Consider the following 26,681-nt stretch of genomic DNA (forward strand, 5'->3'; position numbering starts at 1 on the left):
GGCTGACCGAGGTGGGTAGGGGAAGACGGCATTCAGGTAAGTGTTTGTTGTGGGGAGGGGCTGGGGAGAAGGAGTGTGTCTGTGTGTGTGTGTTTATGTATATTTGCATGTGAGGCGGGGCGGGTGAAAAGATGTGTGTTTGAGTTAGAGTATTTGTATGTGATGCGGGGTTGGGGCAGGGCAGAGGTTGAAAGGAGGTTCGGCGTTAAACCCACAATTTCAAAGTGGCGGACGGAATTGATGGATTTCAAATATTAAAGGCTGCACAAAATCGGCTGAGGAAAATCCGTCATTGTTTTGGGCAGCCTTTAATATTCGAGATTATCACATACAACCGCCTTTTCATGCTTAAAGTGAAAATCCTAACAGTAGCTAGCTAGGAGAATCCTAAGAGTACCCAGCTAGGAGAATAAACATGGAGTAGGATTGAACGGTGGGAACGGGGAACATAAAAAATGTGCCAGAATGGTATTGGCCTACAGCAACATATATGGGATGAAAAGCATTGATGCAGACTCACACCTTAGTCCCCAAAATAACCCTATTGGAGAAGTAGCTAGCTTGAATGATTTATTCAACAAGATGTTAATGCCATCAAGAGCATTTCCAAACAAACCTGACACTATATTGTAGAGGAGGAGCCAAGTACCCCCACTCCAACTGCCCCGCCTCCATTGCCTGAAAAATGGGAACCAAAGCATGTGACGTATACAGAAAAGTTAAACCAGCAAGGAGCAGAGCGTGGACTCTGTGCAGTACCCATAAGAATACCCATACCTAAGAGAATCTGGGAGGTAAAGTACCCATTGAGAAAACCATACCGACATACAAGACAATATGATGGCCATTTTAATGAAATTCCTGAAGAAACAAGGAAGGTGACTGATGAAGATGAATGGTGGCATCATAACAGAACCAAATGGACGCCTACATAAGAGACATAAAGACCAGAGAATGCAGACACACTATAAGACATCTAAGGAGCACCTTAGATAAGTAACATCTTGGGATCAAGGTGAAGAAACGTATGCCACAAATCTGATGAAGATACTTAGTTTAAACCTGTACAGATGCTACAGAAACACAAGCAGCAAAGCAATCATGTAGTTAGCCACATGCTTTTAAATAGATAGACTGCGGCAAGCGCCAACATATACATATATAGATAACATATGGACAAGTAAGGGATGGATGTTTCCACTACGTAAGCAGTACTGGGCAAAAGCAAGAAGGCCTCCATTTTCTGTGTGTCGCAGTTAATAAAACAATTGAATTCATAAAATGAATCTCAGCTAAAGGAGTTGACTGAGCCAAGAAAGCCAAGGTCTTTTCAAACTGGAATTGGCTGACATTGGATACAATTCGTGTGAAGGAACAGAGACTCCTGTTCAGAGAGGTCAAGCAAAACAAAAGATGTCAGAGGACTATTGGAGAATAAAATGAAATACACTAAAAGCTCGATTTCATGGTGTCCAGTCACGAGGTAGAAGGAAGTTGGACGATCGAAGTGGTCACACCTACGCATGAAGGCTGATGCACAAAGGCTGGCTGGGCCCACACTCCCTAAAATTCTCAGAGCACAGTACAAACACAAGGCCAATCTTCAGTGGACTAATTGACACTGCACCATTGAGGAGATGATGGATTGATACAGTAATTGGTGGGAAGCTAATGCTAAGACAAGCTCATCCACACCTGGTTGTTCAGTCTGCATGCTGCTAGACGTAGGTGGAAAAGTACTGAGGGGGTCAGAAGCCAACCAATTATAGAGGACCGCGTAATTAAGGGTCCTATAGTTTGTGTAGCCAATGGGACGTCGTACATTTAGTGACGTTCATAGTGGCCATTTTGAGTGGAGGGCTTAGTTGCCCGACCTGATGTTAATTATCCTATCACCTTTTTCCACTGCTTTATACAGATATAGAGCCTTTACTTAGAAATTCACTTAGAACCAATCACACCCTCCGTCAGGTTATGTAGTTTGCCACGTAGGATGACATTGGTAATGACGCAGGTCAAAACGTCAATGATGACCAATTCTGGGTATAAAAGCTCAGATTTTTATAAAGTAAGTTGAGTAAGAGGATCGAGCGATTGCTAATGTTCGTTGTACTCTCTGTTTTAGAGACTTGTTAATAAAACGGACTCACTTTGCCAAACTATTTGAGTCGTCTTGATTAGTGATGTATGAATAAACTCTGCATCCCGATCCATCTCCAGGGTATAGCTACTCATTTTAAAGGGATGTCTTAGAGAACACCCATCTTACTATTATGTAATGTGTAACCTTATAAACCTAACGACAATCATTGTGTGCTCAGTCACTGCAGTGTATGAACTGGTACAGCCGTCTGTTCCCAGGTATAGAGTAAGATGCCCAGCTTTGCCTCAAATGCCTGGTATTGCCATGCAAGGGCAATTTACATGCTTCATATGCCAGGTTCAGCTCTGCATGCCGTAGTACGTTTGCCCTATGCCAGGTGAAGCTTAATATGATCAGCTTTATTTGTTATATAATCTGGTAAATCCTCATATGGCAAGTGTAGCCTTTTATACCCAGGTACAGTTCCACATGCCAGGAATGATACTCGCCTTTCCAAATACAACCATTTTAAGCCAGGCACAGTTCAATATACTGAGGTACAGGCACTTTATTACAATCATTCCTATTGCTATGCTGGTCAGGGTGTGATATGCCTAGGTACTTTTTCATATATCTTAATCATATGCTAGCTAAAGCCTCTCCTGCTAGGTCAGGCCTCCAATGCCTAGGTGGTGGGGTGGCCTGCATCCCACCCCGCTTGGAAGGAGGATTTTACACTCCTTGCAGGGAGCTGGGGAACTGAGGATTAGGAGTGGGTGAAATTACCACTGGCTAAACGGAATTGGCGAAATTCGCCAACATTTCTGTTTCGGCAGAAGGATGGATTTCTACCTTTTCTGCCACACCCTTTGGCCATTTTTTATTCTGTACGGAAATTCTGTTTTTCCCCCGAAATGTCTTTTTTTTTGCCCGCAACACACACAAAAACATTTCAGGAGAAAACTAAATCCAAGGGGCGAAACACACAAAATTTCGTTTTTCAAAGAAACAAAATTTTGGGTGAAAAAAGACCAATAAATGCCAATTCTGTTTCCCGGATGAAACTGGTGGATCAGGAAAATGTTGCCTTAAATCCAGCAATTTTTCTGCAGAACGTATTTAAGTAATTTTGCCCACCTCTACTGGGGATGCCCACATCAGGCGGCGAACATCCTTTACACTTTGGGTTTTGGTCCATCATGTGTGACACATGCCCGCATAGTGGTTGAGTTCTAGCCATGCTACTGGTTGGCGTTCTACTTGGAGCCAGTTCTTTTTGGACCATCTTTCAGTGGCCTGTCTCTCGGACACAGCAGGAAGGATATCAGGAAACTCATTCCGCTCGGACTCCCTCACTCCATTTAGGCCTCTTTCCTACCTGCTCTTATTCAGGGCTAGTCCCACCACATCACTTCTTTGACTAGATCACGGACACTGCGTTATGGAGGCAGAACAATTTCGAGAACGGACTGCATCACTGGTGGGATAGCGGGGCGACTTTGGGTTCCCTCCACTACAGTCTAGCCTACACGTGTGCGGAACATTCATTATGACACACTGTATCCTTCTTGGAGAGTTGTGCCACCTTCGGTTATGTTACCTCTTAATCTGTGACTCATCAGGTTGTGATTTCATTCAACATTTCTGTGACTTTCTAGGTCATAGGTCTGCAAATTTTGACTCCACAAATGTTTTTCACTACAACTCCCATCAACCCAAGGCAGCATAGTCAATTGTGAGTGATCATGGGAGTCGTAGTCTTTTTTTGGCCTCCGTACCTCTTTCTGGATTTCAAAGCTCACATGGGAGGGGAAGATGTCCTCTCGGCCCACGTCCTTGATGGTTCAAATGCATTACTTTCGAAGCAAGGCCATTTTTGTCTTCTATCTGCATCTGTCAATATCAGAGAACTGTTCTTGTCTGACATGAGGTAGCCCCCTGCTCCAATTGATCCTCGACTCCCTGTGACTCATCACAGACAGTGCTGCTATTATTTAGATGTGCTCTCCCAAATAAGTGTAGTCAGCTCACTTGAATTTGCAATTATACAGAGGGACCTCAGAAATCTCTGCTTTCCGAAAAATGAAAGGGCTCCATTGCATCCAGACAATAGCTTCCACCATTCACCACAGCACGCTGTGTTCTACTCATTGAGAGGCCATGCACATATCGCTCTGGGAGAGTGGATTTCGCTTCCTGCTCCCACTGTGTGAGGCTACTCAACACTTATCTGCTTGCTATTAGGTAACCCATATTCTGGTATAGGTCTGTACTACAAAAGTTAGTAGTGTGACTGAGCAACCAGGCCTATCTCAAGAAGGGTAAATTTGAGCTGTAGAGCTGCATAATTGAAATTCCTAAATACAAGTAGCCAAGTAAAACTTACACTCAAGGTTTCAGTTATAAATAGTTGTTTATTTATTTAACATACATTTAAATAAGCATTCTTTTCAAAAGGCAATTTGTTGTAACAATTCAAATACACTTTAAAATGACTTTTTAGAGTCAACTAAAGCCTGTGGATAATCTTTGGATATGCTTCATACACTACTCCTCTAGGATAGTCTTGGCATTTCTATATCACACTAGTTATACGTTAGTAGACTCTGAGTTGCCAAAAGGAAAGGGTTAGGAAAGTAAAAGGGTTAGAATAATTTCTCAGTAGTTGTGAGGACAAATGACTCCTCCAATGAAGTGTAGCTACGACTTTCCCAGAAGTACCAGTGTACAACAAGCTGCCACCTATGAGGGACAAACAGTATCAAAGTCAATGGATTTAAAAGAGTGCCCTTAGGGAGCCAGGACAGCCAAAGTCATTTGGACACAGTCTATGGATCTGATGCACTTCTTGGATAAAAGTCTTGCACAAAGTTAGAGAATTCAGAAAAATCACTGTACGGGTTACAAGCTGTTAAGCCTGAGAGAAAGGAGTTGAAATCAACTCGCAAAAGGTACCCTATGCAATTCCCCAGTGAGAAAAGCACAGCTAAAGGCAATAAGGTAAGTACCCTAACCTAAAGAGTACGTCTGGTTAGATGAAGCGTGGTCCAGCTGGATTCTGTCTTGCTGCAGCGGTGCAGACCCTGGTTCCTGAGCCTCAGTCGTGGGGACAAGAGGGAGGACGTCTGGAGGGCTTCTGCGGCACTACTCGGCTCTTTTTGGTTCGGCTGCACTTTGCGGTTTCAGCGCTTAGCAAACTGTCATGATTCCTGCCCCTCATGTCCCCAGCCCTCCAAGGTGTCAGGCTAGTGCCAGGCTACGATCACCTACATGGCCCTCAAGGGTCTCTCCATCCCTCCAAAGACCCACTTGGAGTCAGACTTGGCGCTTGTGGCACCAGACTCACTCACTCCCATAGGATAACATTGGGGATTGGACTTGTAGTGCATTGATGGGGACAAGTTGGATGCCCCCACATATTTCGGTTCCCAGAACTGCATGTGTGGTCTAGTGTTTTGGGTGTGGTTCAGCCCAGAGACACCTGGGATACTCAGAGACTATTTAAGCCACACCCAGGCTGAGAAACATGCTTTGCGTTTTCTGCGCCTGCAGCGTGACACTCACCGTGTTCGGATCGGTCTCCAGTAGGCCTGCATCTTTCTTCTGTGCTCAGTTCCTGCAAGAACAAGAACACTGTTAGGAACAGCCTTACCTTGCGGCGCTTCTGCCCATCATTCATCGCTCCTTCTTTTCTGCTGGCATCTTTGGCGGTGTCATTCCCATCCCGGCACGCCGCTTCCTAAGGAAAAGTACAGAAAAAAGGCATTAGTAAGCATTTGTGAAAATCTTCGCTTATTTTTAAATAATGTATGAGCTTCAAACGCTTACCTGAATCCCAGCCGCTCTGGGGGAACTCTGTCTCCGGAACTTCTCATCCATCTGCAAGAGGGAAACGACACTCCAGGTTAGCGTGGAAACATCTAGAGGCGCCGCATACTGTGCTTACCCACCGCATTTGTTCTTCATAACCAGCATCCACGCTGAAAACGTTGCAGCACCCAAAAGACACAGAAAAAGCACTCAGTTCAAAACAAATATGAAAGGGGTGCATCTCGCATCACGATCTCACTCACCTTCAGCACTACTCATCTCAGCAGCACGCCAACATCCCCAGACGCCGGCCATCATCTAAGGAAGAAAAGGAACGAAGTTAGAGAACTGTTCAAAAGACTCATTATACTTACCTGTCGGACTCTTGCCAGTGAAGTAACTAGGCAGCAACGAGCCCGCAACAATCAAAGCGCCCCTGCGCTGTAAGCAGGATGGAGAGCACACTATCCAAGAAAACAAGGTGAGCTGTGGATCAAAGGGAAGGGTTGGACCCCGGGGAAGAAGGGGTTCAAGCACACAGAGTCAATAGGGAGTTAAACTCTACCAATCCTGTGTTTCAGGCATAGTCTCCAGTCGAATAGCCTCCAGGGACGGGGTTTGAGGTCGTAGGCGGTCAGAAAAGGCTGAGTGACGTCCCCGTGGATACCAGGTGAGCGATACACAAACAGCACTGATGCGGACCAAGGAACAACCGTTGGACTTCCTTCACTTCCTCGGTCCTGCACTCTGGTAAGGGGACTCTGTATCTGGTGGTCCTGCTTCTGGTGGGTCCTTAGGTGGCTCCTGGAGCTTCTAGCTGGATTCGGTCCATGGCAGACGTTGCACTCGACTATGGACACTCGACACCGGGAATTGGGCTCTTGCAGCAACGGAGAAGCCCAGTAAGTCGGGGATGGTGGCCCAGTGGAGTTCGTCTCAGGGTTAGTTGGTCCCACTAACACAAGGGGAGAAGTCGTTCTGTTCGGAGCTTCTCCGTCGAGGTGAAAAAGGAGGTCAGCACTAGGGGTGTCACGGTATTAGTTTTATGATGGTACAATAACCTTCTTGCGAAATGACGGTATATCATGGTTATCGCGGTATAGCAGGTGGAGTTAACTAATCTTAACAAATATTTTCTAAAAGGTCATAAATTGTCAGATTTATCATCACCAACAAAACCATGCACCCAGGGCCAGAATTGGGCTTTTCAACATACTTTCCACTGAAATGCCACCCCTTGCTTGCACCAAACACAAACGCACGTGTAGAGAGGAGGGGGGTGGGGGGAGCCCTGCTGCGACTGGCAAAAGCAAACTGAATAGCTTTTCTTAAGTGGTCATTTAGGCTTTTAACTCCCCCACTGGCTACTGGTGAAGATGAACATGTTGCCATATTGATAATCTGCATGCCACAGATCAATGGAGTCTGATGGTAGTATACGCTTGTGCGCATACACACACACACGCACACGCACTCTCTCTTTACGTTACAGTGTTTGGTTAACTTCCGGGCCAAAAGTTGTTCAGTAATCACGGACATGTTACCCTTTGGTATGGCAGCAGGGAATACCCACAGAGATGATTACATTTCGCAGTGTGACTTATTATATGTAAATTCAATGATAGAACCAGGGAAATCCCCCATTGTCATATGTTTAGAAAACATTATCCATTATAAATATATAAACCCCAAAGCCGCCAACCCAAAGTCCCGGGAGGATGGCTCAGCGGCAACGTGCGTGCCTTGGAAGCAAGACGACACGAAGCAACACAGGTTCGATCCCTGGGTCCGCGCTTAGAAACCTGTGGGTGTTTAAGCACATTATAAATACCCAACTAAGACAAAAACAATTACGCAACTAAATAAACAAAACCAATTTCTTTAACAGCGCCTCGATGCCCTGGGGCTGTGTGAGCGCTTTAAAAAAAAAATGTAAATAAATAAAAGTAAACCCCTTTCCTTCTTGGCACTGTATTTATTCTTCCTATTGCTAACATGTTGATTTTGTGTCAGGCACGTGTGGTTTATGGAATGGCATTAAAAACTGCTCAAACTGAAACTACTTGGCAGACGGCACATCCAACAGTGCAAGACCAAGACTGCGCAGAACTTGCTTACTGCAGCCTTTCCAAATCAGATTGAAAAGCACACTTAACGGTATGAACGGTATACCGGTATAAACAATGTGACGGTTATTATTGTTCAATTAAGTGGTTCACGGTATCTTTAACGGTATACCGTAATACCGTTACATCCCTAGTCAGCACAGCAGCAGGGCTTCACCGGGCAGTTCAAAGGTCCATGAAGTTTCAGCAAGCTTCGTTCACAGTTTCTTTGTCTGGTGTTTCTCCCAGTTATCGACTCTACCCGTAGTCCCAAAAGTCTCGCCTTTTAAGCAGGTTTTTCCCATTCATGCACAGCCTAGGCTGTCAATCACACAGCAGGATTGCTGTCCTGAAAGGACAGCCAGCCAGCCAGCCAATCAGAATAAGTTTCACTCAGGCATTACTAGAGACAAAGGACAGGGGAGTTTCGGGATCCTGTCCTTCCAGACACATTGGATCCAGGGGCGGGCTTCAGAGCTGGAGCCTGCCATAGACAAAACAAACAAAGGGTCAAACCTTTCTCACTGCACAGAGTAAAACCCAAGGAAGACCTCACAAACAGAAAATGGCAAAAAAAGAAGACAAGGGCCATTTTGACAAAATGGTCACCTATGGGTTTTGTACTGCAGCGGTAACAAATCACATTGGTGGGAAAAGGTAAACCACTGCCACCAGCTATTTAAAGTAGTGAGGGTAACATACAAATGTTACATGAGTATGTAGGATAAGGGGCTACTAAGTAACCCCCCCCAGCACTCCACACAAGATGGTGTGTGCTTGACCCACAAAGAGAAAAGGTAAGTAAAGTTAATTTCACTTTACTGTTCTTGGGAAATGTAGTTCACCCAAGAAAAGGTATTTAAACCTTATGAGAAATCTAAAGGATTTCTCAGTGACACTGCAATGAAGGTGCTGTGTGTCACCATACAAAAAGCAGATGCCTATGGAGTTTGTCAGACTCCAAAAACAGTGAAAACAAAAGATCCAAATCAGGTAAAAACACATGAGAGAGTGAGAAAAAGGTCTCTCTCACTACAGGGTTAAATCTAAAAAGTCCTAAACCCAGAAAAAGAGCTGAGAGGTCTCTAAGGTTGAGGGGAATTAGCACAGAAATGAAAATTCTCCCTAACATCCATCACTTCCGTCAGTTTGTTTGGCCATCCCAGATTATATCCCTGCAGTAAGCAGGCACCGGCTTCCTTACAATCTGGCCTCTGCACTCATGGGCACATCTTGAGTACATGACACAACCACGCTTTCACCAATTACAGCAGCTCTCTCCAATGCCCTAGAAACTTCTATCACTGGAAGACACCTGTTGCCAGAAGATGATTTATTTCCCCTCTTTCTGATGAGCATTTTTAATCTGATCTATAGAATGTTACAGCATGCACCCCTATTAATACCATCACACCCCTATCTCATGTTTCTGATGTGTTAGTCTGTATGTCCAATGTCTAATCCCGACTCATCATCACTTCGCATTTATCCTTCTTACTTTCCTCCGCTGACTATGATCTAGTTACCCAGGTGCTGGCCTAAAACAGCAACCTTTGGATTAGGCCCCAGATCTGTAAGACCATTAAGACCATTTGTCTTGGGAGGATAGCTTAGGGGCAATGTGCTCGCCTTGGAAGCAAGACAATATGGAGCAACACAGGTTTGATCCCCGGGCCCGCGCTTAGAAACCTCTGGGTATAAGCGCGTTATAAATAACCAATCATATCATATAAAGTTGCAGAGCAATATAAAAGCTCAACAGCATACCGTACATAACACAGCGTATGCGCAGGCTCGCCATATGACCAAGCGTAGTCAAGCACCATATGCCCAGGTGCAGCATCACCTGTCAAGATACAACCTTATGCCATCATGTAATTAGGTACAGCTATCATATGCCCACGCATAGAGCTTGTATTCCGGCACAGCGTCACATGACCAGTAGAGCCTAACATACCCTTGCTGTGCCACTCACCTGCCCAAGAACAATCCGCAAAGTGCAGGATTTACAACACTTGCACGTTTGCCATCGGTGGTGGGTGTCCTACACGCGCGATATCTGCTAAATCTCCATGGAGGCCCATTGAGTCCAGAATTGGGGACTTACTCCACCATTACCCCACTCACAATCTGAAGGTAACCCCCCAGCCTGAGTGGTGGCAGCGGTAAACGAATTAGAAATGTGGAAATACTGGCAAACTTGTAATGAGGCCCAATATTATTACTGATGTGCTGTACACGCCAGCATTCAAAACCTTGGTCAATGAATCAATGCTTCATTTTCCAATCTTCGATGAATCAATGCTTTGGTTATCACAAATAGTTTGAATTAGTTCAAATGTGTCTTTTGACTTGCTGACGCATAATATATGATGGTACATTTTTCTGAAACTGGGGTCTCCTGAAAAGCTGCTGCCGTTGATTAGTCAAAAGTCAATAGGTTCTAGAGCACCTTTGTCGATAATACAGTGATGAAAGAGATAGAGCGGTCGCATAGCTTGGTGACTTTGGGCCTCATCACGTGTTTGGCCTGAGCACTTAAAAAATGTGGCGGTAACGGTATTACCACCACATTTAAGGGCTGTCCAAATCACGATTTAGTAATTTCTATCTCCAGCTTTTTGCTGGCAGTAAAAATGACAATTGTCTAGCCATTTTATTACTGCCGCACTCGTAAGCTCCATTGGGTCCATTGGACAAAGTGCGGAATGAGGATTTACCACCCCGCAGCTCGTGTTCTGGTGCAAATTGCACCAGACAGAGTTGCAGTAGCACTATTACTATTGGGGGGTATCCCGGCGGTATTACCGCCGGGATACCACCCAACTCGTGATGAGGTCTTTTGTGCCTGCCCAGAAAACTGCAGGTCAAGATTTCAGGCAGGACCAACTCAGCCTATTTTCTCTGCAAGATTAATTACATTTATATTATTCAGAGACATAAGAACAGTACCAGTAATTGGAGTGTTGCAAAACAATCCATGTGTTACTGTGCAAAAGATGATCATTAATATTGTTTGAAGAACTCTGTGAGGCTGTGCCAAACTCAGTGTGTGTTGGGAAGAGGTTCCAGAGTCTTGGGGTGTAGACAGAGATGGCCTGACTTCTGGTTCTTTACTACCTGCTTTGGTGGAGTTCAAGTAACTCTCTCTATAGCTTAGCATGTTATTCTGCTCTGATTCTTGGAGTCACTGATGCAAACAAAGTGTGTGCTTTTTAAGGGGCTGATTCATGGAAAAATGCGCATTGTATCCCACAAAGCCTGCGCATTGAAAACAACTCTTCGTGTCCCTGCGCGTATAAGATTTTATGCGTGCTTCGCATATTCATGGATTCATTCATGCAAAGTAACCCTATGCGCAAGTTTGGCCGGAACACCCACAACACGCCCCCATGTATAGCAATTCCAGTTGAGTATACAGACCTTTGCGCACACCCCGACCGTGAAGCAATGCACCACGGAAACACAGCATGCAAACCCTCACAACTAAGGCAGCACCATGGTGACACTGCCTAGGGTCCTTCATAACTATGCCCAGCATCGCCTCAACATGCGTTCTATGTATCGTAAAAGTAGTCATTTCCCTGGAAATATTCTTGCGAACCCCCATAAACAGTTCCTGCACCCTGCTACAGTGCTTACGTGCACCCCTAAGTTCGAATCGGATCATGACTGCATGCATGCACCTCTATATCCAACATGCGATCTTACCTTTGCGTGGTGATTCCCATGCATAACTGTCTGTATGCCTGCCTTCAGGTCGCAGTTAGATCCAGAGCTTTGCATGATCTTTTCCCCAACGTGAGGTTGCGTGGTCAGTTCCACGAATACGCTTTGTTCTGCGCAGCTGTGGGCATGTGATTGCCTTGCGTGGGCCGGCCTTCAGAACGCCCACAATTTCCCTTGTTCTTCCTCATTTTGCATGTTGCACCCCCTACTCTGGTATCTGCGCAGGCCGCAGCCACGCGCCCACACGCCCACGCTCTGGGAGGAGTCTCACGCAATGCGATCGACTGCACGCAGGGACGTGCCAAACCAGCGCAAAGTCCACGCAGTGTATTGAAAAATCCTGTAAAGTCGATTCCATTAATCGATGCAGGGGGTTTTCGACGCTGAATGGCTCGCAGAGCCACTATTCAGTATGCAAATAAGTCCATGAATCAGGCCCTGCACACATGTGCTGTGATTAATTCTGGGTCAAATCTCTGCACATCGGACAAATGTCGGTGGGGACTCATGGAAAATATATCTACTGTGGTCAACTGTGCAGTATATTTGTCGTGTGTCAATTTCTTAATTCATCAAGTCGTGGCGAATTGTTTTATAGTTAATTCATCTCAAAACTATTGAATTACATCAAATCGGAGTGCAAACTATGCAGAAAGCATTTGTCAATGTGAAATCCCTCTGAGAGATGAGGGCCTTCATTCAAATAGCTCACTTTTAAAACTACATGGCCCATACACTATTATGTTTATCTGAGTTTTGCTTGAGACATCAGAAAAGTGGGTCTTTAGGATTTCCAGTCACATTTGCTTTGTTCATTTGTGATACGATGCAGCGAGGTCGGGCAGTGTGTGGATTTGTATGAGAAGATGTCTTTTTAACAATACTTTTTCAACATATTTTTGGGATGGATGAATGCAAAATTCTGAGGGATGAGCTTTTTTGGAGTGGCGTGGGGTAAACGGCCGCCATCTTGTTTCATGACAACCTTCTGACAAACCAACAGACAGACATATGGCTCTAAAACAGCCACCCCCAGAGGTCTGCTTAAATTCCTGTGTGCTCCTTGTAGCACACCATGCCTGAAAGGAGCTTCGGGGAACTAGTCCACATCCAGAATAAAGCGGGTGAGAGAAAACATTTCACAGAGTTAAATATATGAAAAAATACCCCGAGGCTTGTTATGGGACTATCTGCACTTGTGGAATGTGAAACGATGAAAATGGGGGTGTGGGCGATTCATATGTAAAGCAGAGTGGGCGGCAGAGGGTATTGTTGGGGGGGTCCCACAGTGAAAGCCCACTGGGGCGAGAGCATCGGAAAGCAATCAAATGACCTCTCCTCAGAGTAGGGTGCCATGACTGGGGAGGGCATCCCCAGCCCACATGTTCTCTTACCCCTAATGTGACTTCCCCTGAAAGCCACGGCCATGATAGTGCTCCCGCCACCCCCACCCCATAGTTGACCCTTTGTCCACACTGCTGGTCCACTGGGTCATTTTCAGACGGTTGTCTGTGAGCACTCTTTTGTTTCACCAAGCACTTTTCACACGACATTTGACCCTTAAATGATCAGTGTGAGTGATTGGTGGTAATTGTGCAGCACGGCGCACAGCACAGCGCCAGGATGCAAGCCTCTCAGCGCACTGTGCACTGCATACACGATCAGAACACGTGTTAAAATGCTGGATTTTCTCAGTCCCTGACCGAAGTGAAACACGTATCAGGGCAGACGCACACATGACACCGTGCTGTAAAAGTGAGGCTTGCAGTAGCCACTGGGCTGCTGTGAACTAGCCACGCATCTTCATTGCGGCCAGAGAGGGGTAGAATGCGGCAGCAGGCAGAGGGGCAGAAGAGGGCTAAGAATGGTTAGTGTCATGGGCAGAATGAATCAGCTTCTTCAGGGGTAGGAAGCGTTCAACTCTGCCCTGTGCCCTTCCTATGCTATAATTATTTCCCCCGCACCTTTCCCCTCCCACTTTCCCCACACTTTTTCTACTTTCCCCCTTACCTGCACTTGCGCAATCTCAATGCCACCTGGCCTAGTAGGATCGTTGTCTGTCTTCCCTCTGTTCGCCCTCCCTTGCCTCGTTGCACCGTGAAACACTTGTGTATAGACGTGTTTTAAATGCAATAATATATCATATCATATCAAAGCACTCCTGTAAGGATGGAATTTAAATTGCAGGACTGGAATAAGCTGCCCACAATAGTAATTGGTTTAACACTGCACTTCCCAGTGGGGCTTCCTTGACATAACAGGTGAAGGAATGACCACATTTCCTGGTCAAGTAAGGTAAGGTAAGTGTTCTTAAATAACATCCTTCCGCTAATAATGTTGCCCGTGGATCTGAAATACAGGTGTTGGCATTGCCAACAGTTTTGGCCTTTGTGTAGGCATAGGAAAGGCATTTGCCAGTCACTGCCATAGTCGTTTTAGCTGGCCATTGATGGTGTGCCAAATGCTGTGAGAACCTGAACATACAAAAGTGTTTGGCAAATGCCGAATACTCATACAGAAACCAACACTGTTGCTTTGCCAATGCTTGTTTTTAACAGGCCGTCAGTGAAGGACACACATAGTGCATATAAATCGAGTGGCTGAAGGCAGACCCGGTTAAGACATTTCTATTACACCAGTAGCAGGTTTACAGCCACAATTAAGTCATTAACTCTCAGCAGACTGCTTTGAGAAAACACTGGCAGGCAAGTCACAGCTTGAAGGTAAGGCTTGATTAAAGCTAGCTCCAAGAGTTCCCATGAGGCGGTGTTTGGGGATAACTTGGTGGGAAAGGCCATAGGGATTAGCATGGCCATGGGCAGTCTATTTGGGGACAAATACCAAACAAAACCTACCGGCTTTGTGTCCCTCCTCATATGTCACTTCTCCCTTTCTGCACTCTAATGCAATAGTTGCGGCTTATAGGTGGTGCAAGAGCAATCTAATAGCCCAAACTAAAAAGGTAGAAACCTGTAAGTGATCGGTAGGTCCTCCCCACAGGAAGCACATGAGAGCCATGGTACCACACCCCTGCATGTTCTCAGTCCAATAGGAAACTCAAATCCATCCGACGACCAGACTTCTACAAACTGCTGCAAACGAGTTATTATCAACTTCGTGACTCTCTTGCAGTGCGCTCGATTGTGCTCAGTGCCAGATCTCCCTTTTAGTGCACTTGATTGTGCTCAGCGCCAGATCTCCCTGTTAGTGCACTTGGTTGTGCTCAGGGGCAGTTCGCTCTTGCAGTGCACTGGAGTGTGATTAGTCTCGGATCTCTCAGTGCGTTTGATTGTGCTCACAGTGTGCCAGGCCTCTCTTGCAGTGCACTTGATTTTGCTCAGAGCTAGCTCTCTCTTTCAGTGCACTTGATTTTGCTCAGAGCTAGATCTCTCTTTCAGTGCACTTGATTTTGCTCAGAGCTAGCTCTCTCTTTCAGTGCACTTGATTTTGCTCAGAGCTAGATCTCTCTTTCAGTGCACTGCATTGTGCTCAGAATCAGATCCTCTTTCAGTGCACCTGATAGTACCTCGATCCAAATCTCTCATTATTATTATGATTATGATTATGATTATTATTATTATAATTATTTGTATTAAGTGAAAAAATTTGGAGAGCAGACCCCTCAGACCTCAACAAAAACAATCTGAAAAAACTCTCCACCCTTTACAAAAAAGAAATTATCTCAGCCAAACAAACCTCCTTCAACCTCCGAATTTCCCAAGCTAAATCTAATACTAAAGAATTATTCGCCATACTTAAAGAAGTAGAATCCCCCATTCAAATTCCTGACACCTGTCTGAAGGATAAAAACTGGTGCATGAGTATACAAAATGTCTTGGTCAACAAGATTACAATGCTCCAGGAAAAAATTAACAACTAAAAAGATACCATTACTGTTCCTAAGACTGACCTCAATGGTACCACCCCTAAGACTACCACAAACCTCCTACCACCACCACATTACACCACAACTCCGCCCATACCACCAACCCCCAGTTTCCACTTTCGCAAAGTATCCACCAAAGAAGTTGAGAAAGTCATCTTCACCATTAAACATTACAACTGTCAGAGCGACCCATGTCCAGCCCAAATTATAAAAGACGCTACCCGTGAACTTTCACCTTTCATCACAAAACTTATAAACGCCTCATTCACATCAGGCACTATACCTAGCAACTTGAAACATTTTTTAAATTTTTTTAAATTTTATTTGTAACATCTAGTTTCTTACAAACGTTTATTACAACTCATTCTCAACTCATTAGTAACGCTTTCCGTTGACAGTTTAAGTTCTTATCTTTTCAAGTTAAGACTTTGTCCAGAAAATTTATCACTGAACAGGTTAGGTGTGCCGAGCTTCCACTCAGTATTCGGAACCACAGATCTTCCATCATGTCATTTGCAGGCTTAAATTTACTCAAGTGGATGGATCTCAACTTGTTATAGCCGCGCAATCGATTGTCAGATGTTTTAATGACTCTACATGGATTTTGCAGTGCCGACAAGCTTCATCAGTGACCAGCGTCATTTTTCTCATCACCATCATTTGGTTTGTTTTATGAAGGTTCAATCTAAATCTGAGAAATTTATCTCTGTGATATCTCAAGGGGAATTGGCACAGGTATTTTGGCATTTTATCCACTTTATTCTTTGTAGGCCCTAAATCCAACGCCGTCGTCTTCTTTTCGTATTTGTCCAAGTTGTCAATCCATAACCACTCTTTCAACTTTGTTCTCGCGATCTGTGGCCGATTCGTCAATGTGTCCATTGAGATATTTGCATTATGCATGATGGCTTTCACTTTCTCTGACCATCTTAAGAGCAAACCTGTGTGATGATGTGTTCCTTCTGATCTTAGTATTTTGTAGCCCGGTTCAGGATGCGCTATTTCCATCTTTCGTAACAGTGACAAGGATTTCCATAGTACTGTTCCGTATAGGCTTTTTAGTGCCAGTTCATGACGTATTGTGGTCATTGAGAGATACTTAGGTAATCTCAAGACTTGGCTCCAGAATAAGCCTTCCAAGTGAGACCAGATCTTTAGGTCTATATTCCAGCCCGCTTCTGCCCCAAAAGTTATTGTAGGGACCACTTTTTGGAGATAAAACGTGCGCAGCGGTATTACCGAGAATTTTCCATATATTGTATGTAATCTTGCTCCTTGTAAGGCAAGCGTTCGGGTCCGCTGGAATGGATCTTGAACCCAGCTCCACTCACGTATCGAGGTATTCATCAGTATTCCTAAATAACGAATTTCTGTAACTTCCTCGAGCAATTTATTGTCAATTCGCCATCTAAAGTTCTTGCTTTTAGCGACCCGATCGCTGCCAAACTTCATGATTTTTGTTTTTTTCACATTGATTGACAAGTCATTGTCAATCATGTAGGATTCCAGCTCTGACAAAAGCCGCTGTAGCCCTATCCGGGTCTTGTCGAACAGTACTACGAAACACTCCTGGGTCCTCCCTCTCCTTGGAATACAAATTCTCGACCCCTCTATCCCCACAAACTACCGCCCTATAAATACTGTGCTGTTCCTGCTTAAAATTTTGGATAAAGTAGCATACCTACAAATCCAGCACCACCTGGAAAGAATTCACCTCCTAGGAGTTCGTCAGTCTGTCTTCAGACCTCAGCATGGTACTGAGACTGCACTCCTAGACCTCAAAGCACAAATAGACACACTGAGAGACAAAGGTAAGACAGCACTCCTACTACTCCTTGACCTTTCTGCCGCGTTCGATTTGGTAGACCACACTATACTTTGCAACCACCTGGCCTCCGCAGCCTGCTTATCCCAGGAGGCAGTCGCCTGGATCCAGTCCTTCCTTGATAACAGGACAATGCAAGTCTTCTCGCCCCTAGCAGCTGCAGACCCTGCACCTATATCATGTGGTGTACCCCAAGGCTCCCGCGTATCACCCACCTTGTACAACATCTTCACAAAGCCCCTTTTCGATGATCTAGATGGTCTATGTATCACCTACACTAATTATGCGGATGATACATAGATCCTCATCCCGTTGACGGGAGATTATGACAAGGATTTGGCCTTTGTGAACAGTGTTTACCTCATCATCCAGGTATGGATGGCCTCTCACAGTCTATGCCGGAATGATGACAAAACAGAACTCCTCATTCTAGGCACACCTTCCAACATCAAAAAACTAAGTCCTAACTATGCATCCCTCACAATAGATAACAACAACATTACTGTAGCCAAGGTAGTTAAAACACTTGGATTCTACATAGGCTCCACGCTCACCTTCAGTAAACAAGTTAATGCTATGGCCTCAGCCACATCCTATACCTGCAAGCTAATCAGAGCAGCCAAGCCCTTCCTCTCACCAAACAACAGCATCACATTAGCATGAGCCCTAATCTTATCCAAATTGGATTACTGTAACGCCTTATACCTAGGCAGTAACAAATACATCATATCCAAAATTCAGAATCTTCAGAACAATGCCTTGAGAGCTGCCTTAAGTTTCCCTAAAACTGCCCATATATCTGACCTTAGGTGATCCGTCAATTGGCTTTCCACAAAAGATCAAATTCTCCTTAAAACTGCATCCTTGACACATGCATGCCTCAACCACGCAGCCCCACAATACCTCACAGATACATTCACTAGACAAACAGCTTCTCGCCCACTAAGAAAAGCCAACTTTAACCTCCTTCTAGTACCGAGATTCAAGCTGACTAAGTCCTGTGGGAGCAGCTTCCCTGTTAAAGCAGCACAATATTGGAACTCCCTCCCCCCTGCCTTAATAGAAGACCTACCTTATCCACAATTTAGATCTAGTCTCATCCATTGGCTAAGGGAAAATGATGTCTGACCCCACCTTACCTGTATCCGCCCACATAACTAGTTTATATATAAGCCCTCAATGCTTTGTTATTTTTATGTGCTCCAGTCTATATTCATGTGATTTACTGTATATATATATTTGCCTTACTGTTGTTTCATGCACACAGCACTGTAACCCCAGCTGTACTTATTTCTGTCCACTGTGTAACTAAGCTTAACAACCCTCTTTATGCTTTCGCGCCCGAATACCTCTGGGTCTGGTGCGCAATACAAATAAATAAACAAACAAACATTATTATTAACAATTTTTATAATGCGCAACACGCCCTCAGACCTCAGGGCGCGGTGATGGGGGTGAAAGAATACCAGGATCAAACCAGGGGAACACCGGCAAGACACGGACTAGTCATTGGTTTTGAAGAAAAAGGTCTTTAGACATTTCTTAAACTGAACAAGGTCTGAGCAATTCCCAAGTTCACTGGGAATCCCGTTCCACAAACATGTAGCAACTACATCGAAACTTGTTCCACCAAAACATTCCCTGCAGCTTTGATGCCAACAGAGCATCCGCCTTATCCCCCTTCGCATAGTATCATTGTCTCAGGGATTGCAGACCCGAGACCACCCTTCCCACCTCCAGTTCCTTCGACTCGCTTCGCTTCTCCCTTGCCCATTGTAGATCACCCGCGACATCTGTCCCTGTGCCCAACCCACCGGCCTCCAGCTCTCGAATCTCCTTCCTCAATCTATCTCGTGAGTTCTAATTTTCTTTTTGGTGGAGCTCTCCGTATCAAGAGGCCTCCATATCACCTTGGCAGCTTCCCACACGATTTCAGGTTTCACCTCCCCCGTGTTGTTGAGACTAAAATATTCCTCTATCGCTCCCCTCATTTCCACAGCAAAGGCAGCATCCTTTAACAACATATCATTGCAACGCAACGCCAGATAGATTCCTTCGTTTTGAGACCCAATAATGAATTTGTCAAGCCAATCATATTTATGTGACAGTTCTACAAACCACTAGTCAATCCTTGTTCTGCACCCATGGGATGGGGAGAAGACGGTATAGCCCCTTTCCCTTGGGTGGCACTCCCTCCACACATCTACTAGGCCTTGGGCTCTCATACAGTCAAGGAAGGCCCCCCGCCTGCACCCCCCTCCCCATTCATGGCCGTCCCCCACACTGTGATCCATGGATCGGTCAGCCCACATATTAAAGTCTCCCCGAGCAGTAGCAACCCCACCGTCCTTCTGAGTATATTTCTCATGGCTTTTCATGGATTCTTGAAGGTGCTGGGAATGTCGCACATTTTGGCAATATATCGTGGCAAGGGTCACCTGTACTCCCTCCAAGGTCCTGGAGACCACCAGGACCCTCTCATCTGCCATCTCCCAAACACTTGGGTCACCCAGTCTAATTCTCCGGCTAAGAAGGATGCCCACTCCACCATTCTTGACATGCCTGGATGCCCAGAAGACCTGTCCTATCTGTGCCCCCGGGATCCTCCTCTCCTCTCGTCGGGTCAATATTGTCTCCTGAACCACCAACACATCCAGCCCCTGTTAGGAAATTCTCTACCTAACAGTGAACGCTTGGAGGATGAGTTCAAACCTTGACATTCAGGGTCCCCATCTTTAGCTCGTCTGCCCGGCCAACTATGTTAATGTGCGCCATTCTGATCCTCCATCCAGTACCCTGACCTCTCTGACCCTAACAGGGTGTGGAAATTCAACTGCACACTGGTACTTTCCCAACAATTCCAAACCCCCCTGCTCACCCTCCCAACCCCTCATCTCCCTCCACCCGCCCCGCCCCTTCCCCCCAAAAAAACGCCACCTCCCTTCAGAGATGCCCACCATATGATGGGCCACCAAGGGAGACTGTGTGCCTCGCCAACCATCTCACATAACCCCTCTCCTCCCCCTGATGTCTCCTCGTCCTTTCACTGCCACCTGGGGTCTTTATGTACCCCAATGGAACCCCCGCCCCCAAAACCTTATGGTTTCATCCGCAGGGGTGTATTGAGCTTCTTATATTTTCTGCTACCTGTCATCCTCTTCTTGGCACGCAGGATGCCCTACAAGCCTTGTTCCATTGCCACTCCTGCCACACCCCCATCTAGTCCCTCAATTGAGGCCTCTTCCTTCAACACATGTAGGACCAGCTGCACTTTCTGGCCACTGGTGACCCGATAGTCCACTTCGTCTCTCTTGAATGACAATGCAATGGGGTAGGACCAACGGTTTCTGATACCCTTCTCCGTCAACCATTGAGTCAGTGGGCGACAGTCTCTCCGCCCGGGCAGGGTGAGGCCCCACAGGTCCTGGAACACCTTGACCATATCTCCTTCAAACTGAACGCTGCCCAGTTGTTTAGCCTTCTCCAGCACTTCCATTTTCTCCCTATAGCTAAAGACGCGGACCACGATAGACATCGGGCCTCTACCCCCCACATCTCCTCCTCTATGTGCCCTTTCCAATTTGACATCTTTTCCTCCTTCCAGCGTAAAAAGTTGGTTGATGAGGCCTTGAACCTTCCTTCCAACATCCGCCGCCGTCTCACCCCTTTCTTCCCTCACCCCAAGGATGAGCAAGTTCTTTTGGCCCTCCCTGTTTTCAAGGTCATCCATTTTTAGCAGTGTGTCCTCTTCCCTGGATTCAAGGTCTGTGACACATGGGTCATATTTCATGTCCAGCAGATCTACCTGAAGGTGATTGTTCTCCATCCCCTTCATTTTGTCTTCTAATTTATCTACATGGCCCTTGAGGTCACAAATTGAGGCCTGTATGTCTGTTCTGATTGCCTTGATCTCTTGTAGGATGTCTTTTAGGTCGTGCTTGGTCAAGGCTGGGGTGCCCCCCCTCTGCCATTGTATCTTGCACGCTTAAAGCAATACGCGGTTCCTTCTCCGAGTTTCTTCTAAAGCACTGCAGGGACACAATCCCTGTCAGTGCGCTCTCTCGTAGCAGGGCTGCGTCCTGGGCCTTCGCCAGCGGTGCCACCGACAGCACACAATGCAGTGCCACCTCCACAAGACCGCTCTGTTCCCCGCCGCGGGCTGCCGCCAGAACAAAGACACTGCCCCGTACCCGCCAGGTCAGCATTGGCTGCTGCACTGGTGCATCTCCACTCCTTCCAGGCCCTGGAGGGGGGCAACTGATGCGGATCCCACTCTCTGTGGCTCTGGCAAGGTTGCAGCACAGGTTGCGCCCTGTCTCCTTTTCCTCTCGGACATGTGTGGATGCCCAATTATGTCCAGGGTGTCAGCCTCCTCCCCCGGTGTGCACCTCCATCGCTCCAAGAGCCCCACAGTCTTTAGAGCCTCACTCCGCCAGTTCCCATGCAGGGGTGTCCTCTTGGTTCTCTCTCTCCGTGTGGGTCCTCTTGCGGGGGATTCCAGTGTATCTCAGCTCCCTTATTGGCTGGATAGCGTGTGGCGACTCCCACCCCATCCCCCGCTTATCTCAACTCACAGCGCCTCCTCCAGCTTCTGCTCCGACCAAGATCGGGTGATGCTCATCTCCCCCGGTCCGCTTATCTCTGCGAGCCAGGCGCTGTGGGGATCGTGAGGCGGGGCCTCGCAGTGCTCACGGACCGCCCTGTGCGCCGCTGTCACTGCTCTCCAGGGCCTGCCCTTGGTCTAGGGCCTCCAGTCACCCCTCACGCTCTGCCTGGGCTGCATAGCCACCACCCCTGTCATGGACCGCCACCATTCGCTCCCGGCGCGCACTTGTGTCTCACTGCTGCCCCGTACACCCGGGGCACTTCCGCAGCAGCCAGGGGGGAGGTAGAAAAAGGCTCTCTGATAATGGCGGGTGGCAGAGCTCCTTCTCTACGCGGCCATCTTGGTCCGTGCCCCCTGGTGGCCTTCCCGATCTTGAGCTTCTTGATTGAAAAAGCTCCCTCTTTGATTTCTCAAATGTTCGTGGTTCCCATTTAATGTTTTTTCATCTTAAATGTCTTTTTAAAAGTTCTCTATTTGTTAGTTAACAAAAAATCATAATAACCACATCCATCATCTCTTTCTGCATGATCCCCTGGAACCTCTCTGCATCAGGGCTTCCATATTGCTTAGTATGGCAGAGGCAACGCATTGAAGAAAATGGGCTACAGGCCGGGATGCCAGCTCAAGGGCAATGCACTTGCCTTGGAAGCGAGGCAAAGAAGAGTATCATGGGTTTGAGTCCTGGCCCTGCACTTAGATGCTGGACTCTGGCATTTAGATTGATATAAAACATTATTTTTTGTACACATCTCGAACACACCTCTCCTGTGCTGGCTGCCTTTTAGCATCCATCCAGATGCGCTTTTAAGAATACTCTCTTGCTCAAACGAGAATACCATGTTTTTAATCTGTAAAGTTTGGCTCTGTAAGCAAAAAGGTGCTTTGAGCAGATTCCTGATAGCTCTTGTGCCTTGCTAAAGCTAAGAGGGTCCGTGTGTTTTTAGTGACACAACTTTTACAGATCCATATTGTTTTACCATTGTTTTGCTGCAAAATGCAGAGGGAGTGCCCACCCTACACCCACCCTCCTTCCACCCCTTGCCCCTGATCCAATATTGCCCTCGAAAACCTACGCTTTTGTTAGACTCTGAAACAAGTGTTAACAAATGTTAAAACAAGGTGCGTTTAACAAGAGATGGTCGGCAATAATTGCTCTTTAAAACGACTCAACAAAAAGACTCTCAGCCATGCTCCCAAAGATATGGAACTCGCTTCCCTTTTTAGGTTGAGCCAATGACTATCATTTAGCATGCCCTAGACCCTTCTTATTGGGTCTTGCTTCTAGGGTTCAGCCAATAGCCACCCGCATCCGTTTTTCACTGTTCAATAATTCACAACAATATAGTGCTGTGTTCTCTACCTTTTTTTGTGGCCTTGTGCAGCCGGATATACATTTCCTCTGCATTAAACCCTCTAACATCTGGCGAGTCTGCTTGCCAAAGCAACACATTAGAAACGACATGTGATAATAGAGCCCAGAGAGGAGTGTGTTCTCAATTTTAGTCCAAGATCCGGAAAGTTGGGGAAACGTATACTTTTGATCAAAACAATGGCATATTGGAAATGCAGAGGGAAAGGCACGGGGAGGAAACACATCTAAAAGGGAAAGGTTAGGAAAGAAGGAAAGCGAGGTAAAGGACAGAAAGATAACTTCGGAATTGGAACTTCTGTGTAAAAAGAGAGAAGAAGCTAATGAGGAGGTAGAGAGAGAGAGAGGGAGCAGCAAACTCTAAAGAGAAAGGAAACAGAGAGGAAGAGGAGGAGCTGTGATACAATTCGTCAGAGGAGGAAAAAGAGAACGGCATGCATAGAAAGCAGCAGCGAATGACGAGAGATGGCCCTGCAATACATTGTCACAGCTAGGAGACTCATCCAGCTCAGAGGAGAGCGAAGGCTACCCAGGGTGGAGGACAGGGACAGCAGAACAATAATTCAGTGGTGTATTATCTGCTGTGGTCCCAGACCAAGGGAAGGGACATTATCACAGGATAATGACCAGGCCGACAAATTGATAAAGACCCCTTGCAGGGTCGACATGGCGACTGAAACATATTGGTAATAGCAGTGTCGGTTTGGGAGATGAGGTGGGGAAGTAAAATATGTTACTTTAATAGTGAGTTAAGTAAACAAACAAATGTCTTATTGAACTAAATGTAGTTTTATTTTTTATTTAAATTACAAGGTTTTGTTTATAAGGTAAGCATTTGTATGTTAAACGTGGTTGAATGGGAACGTTTTTAAAATGAGCATACATTTGGTGCCATCTAAATGTGAATGGCGACTCTATACTGAATGCATTTTTCCATGTTTTACCTTTCACTCAGGAGGATTCAACTGTGAAAGGTGTCGTGATATAAGATCCTTTGAGAGAGTTGTTGAAAGACATCTTTCTAGCAGGTTGGAGGTTTGTTTCTTGAAAGAAGAAACATGGTTCAAAATGTTGAAATGTAGCCCAAATTAGTAGGTATTGACTACATTCCAAGCATTCTGATTGGCTAACAAGATGCCAATAATGATTTCTATGTGCTAATAGTCATTTTTCCTGGCAGTTTACCAGAATTAGTGTTTATTCTCCTAGGACAGGAGTAATTATGAGCTTTATTTCCATAGCAGCTCAAAGTATCAGGCAGTCACTGATTCTGTGTACGTTACCACCCATACGTTAACGCCATTAGCACCAGCCCATGGGCTGGGGCGGGGCTAATACAAAGTATTTTCTTTCCGTGAACGGGTCACCTCGCGGCATCCCGCTCATGGAAAGAAAATACTGTTCAAAGATGGCGGCCAGAGTGAGCAGAGCTGAATGAGCGGCAGCTACTGCGGCAGTGTACAGTGCCATTGCCGCAATGAGGTAAGAGGGGAAGGAGTGGGAAGTAACCAAAAAAGGGAATGTAGGGTGGGGGGAAGACCGGGCAAACTGGCCATCAGGCAGGTGGGAAAAGTGGGCTGAGATCGCCAGTTTCAGTCCACGCTCCTTGCCCCCTGATTGGCAGGCTCGCCCGCCCAGGATGCTAATAGCAGCTCAATGTATCAGACAGTCACAGTTTTTGTGTACATATTGATTTTGATGGGCACACATTTTTCTATTGGGCAGGTGCATGTTTTAGAAGTTGCAAAGGAAAGTTCATAGGTGTGCGATGGCAGAAAAACTGGATAATTGCCTTAGGAGCCCCTTCAGAACAACATTAAAAAAAATATATATATATATTACATGGACGCGGTAGTGTCCATGTAGTTATGGTTAAGTTGGTGTTTCCATAGGAAGAGCAAAAGTTTGGAGAGGTTTGGTCCAGGGAGGGCAAAGTTATAGGTGGGGTCCCAAAACTTTTGTTTTTTTTCCCATAGACTTAATGGGAAAAAACTTTGCACACGCCTACAGCCCAAACCACTGGACGGATTTACACCAAATTTGCAGCAGGAGTGGGGGCTTGGTCCCGAAAGCTTGCTTTTGCAAATTTGGTGTAAATCCCTCCGGTAGTTTTTTTTTAAATGACCAAAATGTAAGGCAAAAAAATTAGTGATATCTCCGTTCGCTCCGCAAACGGACTCCCCTGTTCGCTCCGCGGACAGCGCCCCGATTGGCCAAGCGGCTTTCGTGATGTCCGCGGACATGCAACGTGTTCGCTGATTGGACGGCGTGGTGCGTGAAGCGCGTCAGATTATTTGTGACGCCCGCCATCTTGCATTCGCCGACGACCGCGGACAGCGCGGTGGTACTTGGATTAAAAATTGTATTTAGTGGAGTGTGTTGGTGTGTACAAGTGTTTGGGGAGGGTGGGGGAGTATGAGATAGGTTCAATGTTCTGTTTTTTTATGTGCTAGACGCTTTTGTTGTGTTCGATTTGTCTGCGGACAACACGGCTGTTCTGAAATTTTCTATATAAACTAAATGATGGGGTGTTCCGAGGACGGAGTATGTGTCCGTTTTGTTCGTAAGAAAGCTAAAATTGAGCTAAGAACACTTGCGGTGTCCTTAAATGTTGGTACATAAACAAAATGGGGGTGTCCTGAGGACGCTGTCCGTATTGTACTCTGGCAAGTTGAATTTGTTCTAAGAACACTCGCGGTGCTGAAATGTTTGCAATTAAACAAAATGGGGGTGTTCTGAGAACGCTGTTCGTATTGTTCGTTGTCAGGTTGAAAGTGTTCTAAGAACCCTCCTTATGTCCGCTGACATTACAATTTGCTATGGGCCTTACCCGACTTTTTGTCCACTAAACAAACGATAAATCAGGCTGCTGTGCGCCGACATTATGTGATAATCCTATCACTTGCCCCATCAACCTGGCGGACCTGTTTTTGCAACACTAAATCATATCTCCCGCCCCTAAGCCTGACATTATCAAAGCATTCATATTCCCCGCCTCTCTCCGTGACGTTACAGGGTGCATAGCCAAATGCGCCCAGTCGTCTCCAGTCCTACGCAACTTTACACAGAACCCGGAAAACAACACACATCATCTCACAACACAGCGTGCCACAATTCGGAATATGAAACTGTGATTTAAAAGCAAACAGCAAGATTGTACATTTCGTAAAGTACATTTATTTAACATCAAATGTTTAGAGAATATTCAGCGATTTGCATTTGTCTTTGCTGTCGATCCGCAAAAGTTCATCTTGACTCACGCGCTGTT

At 46.0% G+C, this 26,681-nt stretch overlaps 1 protein-coding gene across 2 annotated transcripts in view; it reads right to left on the reverse strand.

Moving 5' to 3' along the window:
* HSPA12B (heat shock protein family A (Hsp70) member 12B) overlaps positions 1-26,681 on the reverse strand; it is a 393,296-nt gene that overhangs the window by 355,429 nt on the left and 11,186 nt on the right. The window lies entirely within an intron of this gene.

The sequence above is a fragment of the Ambystoma mexicanum genome, chromosome 6q (assembly GCF_040938575.1).
Source record: "Ambystoma mexicanum isolate Mex_15411 chromosome 6q, UKY_AmexF1_1, whole genome shotgun sequence".
NCBI classification, from domain to species: Eukaryota; Metazoa; Chordata; class Amphibia; order Caudata; family Ambystomatidae; genus Ambystoma; species Ambystoma mexicanum.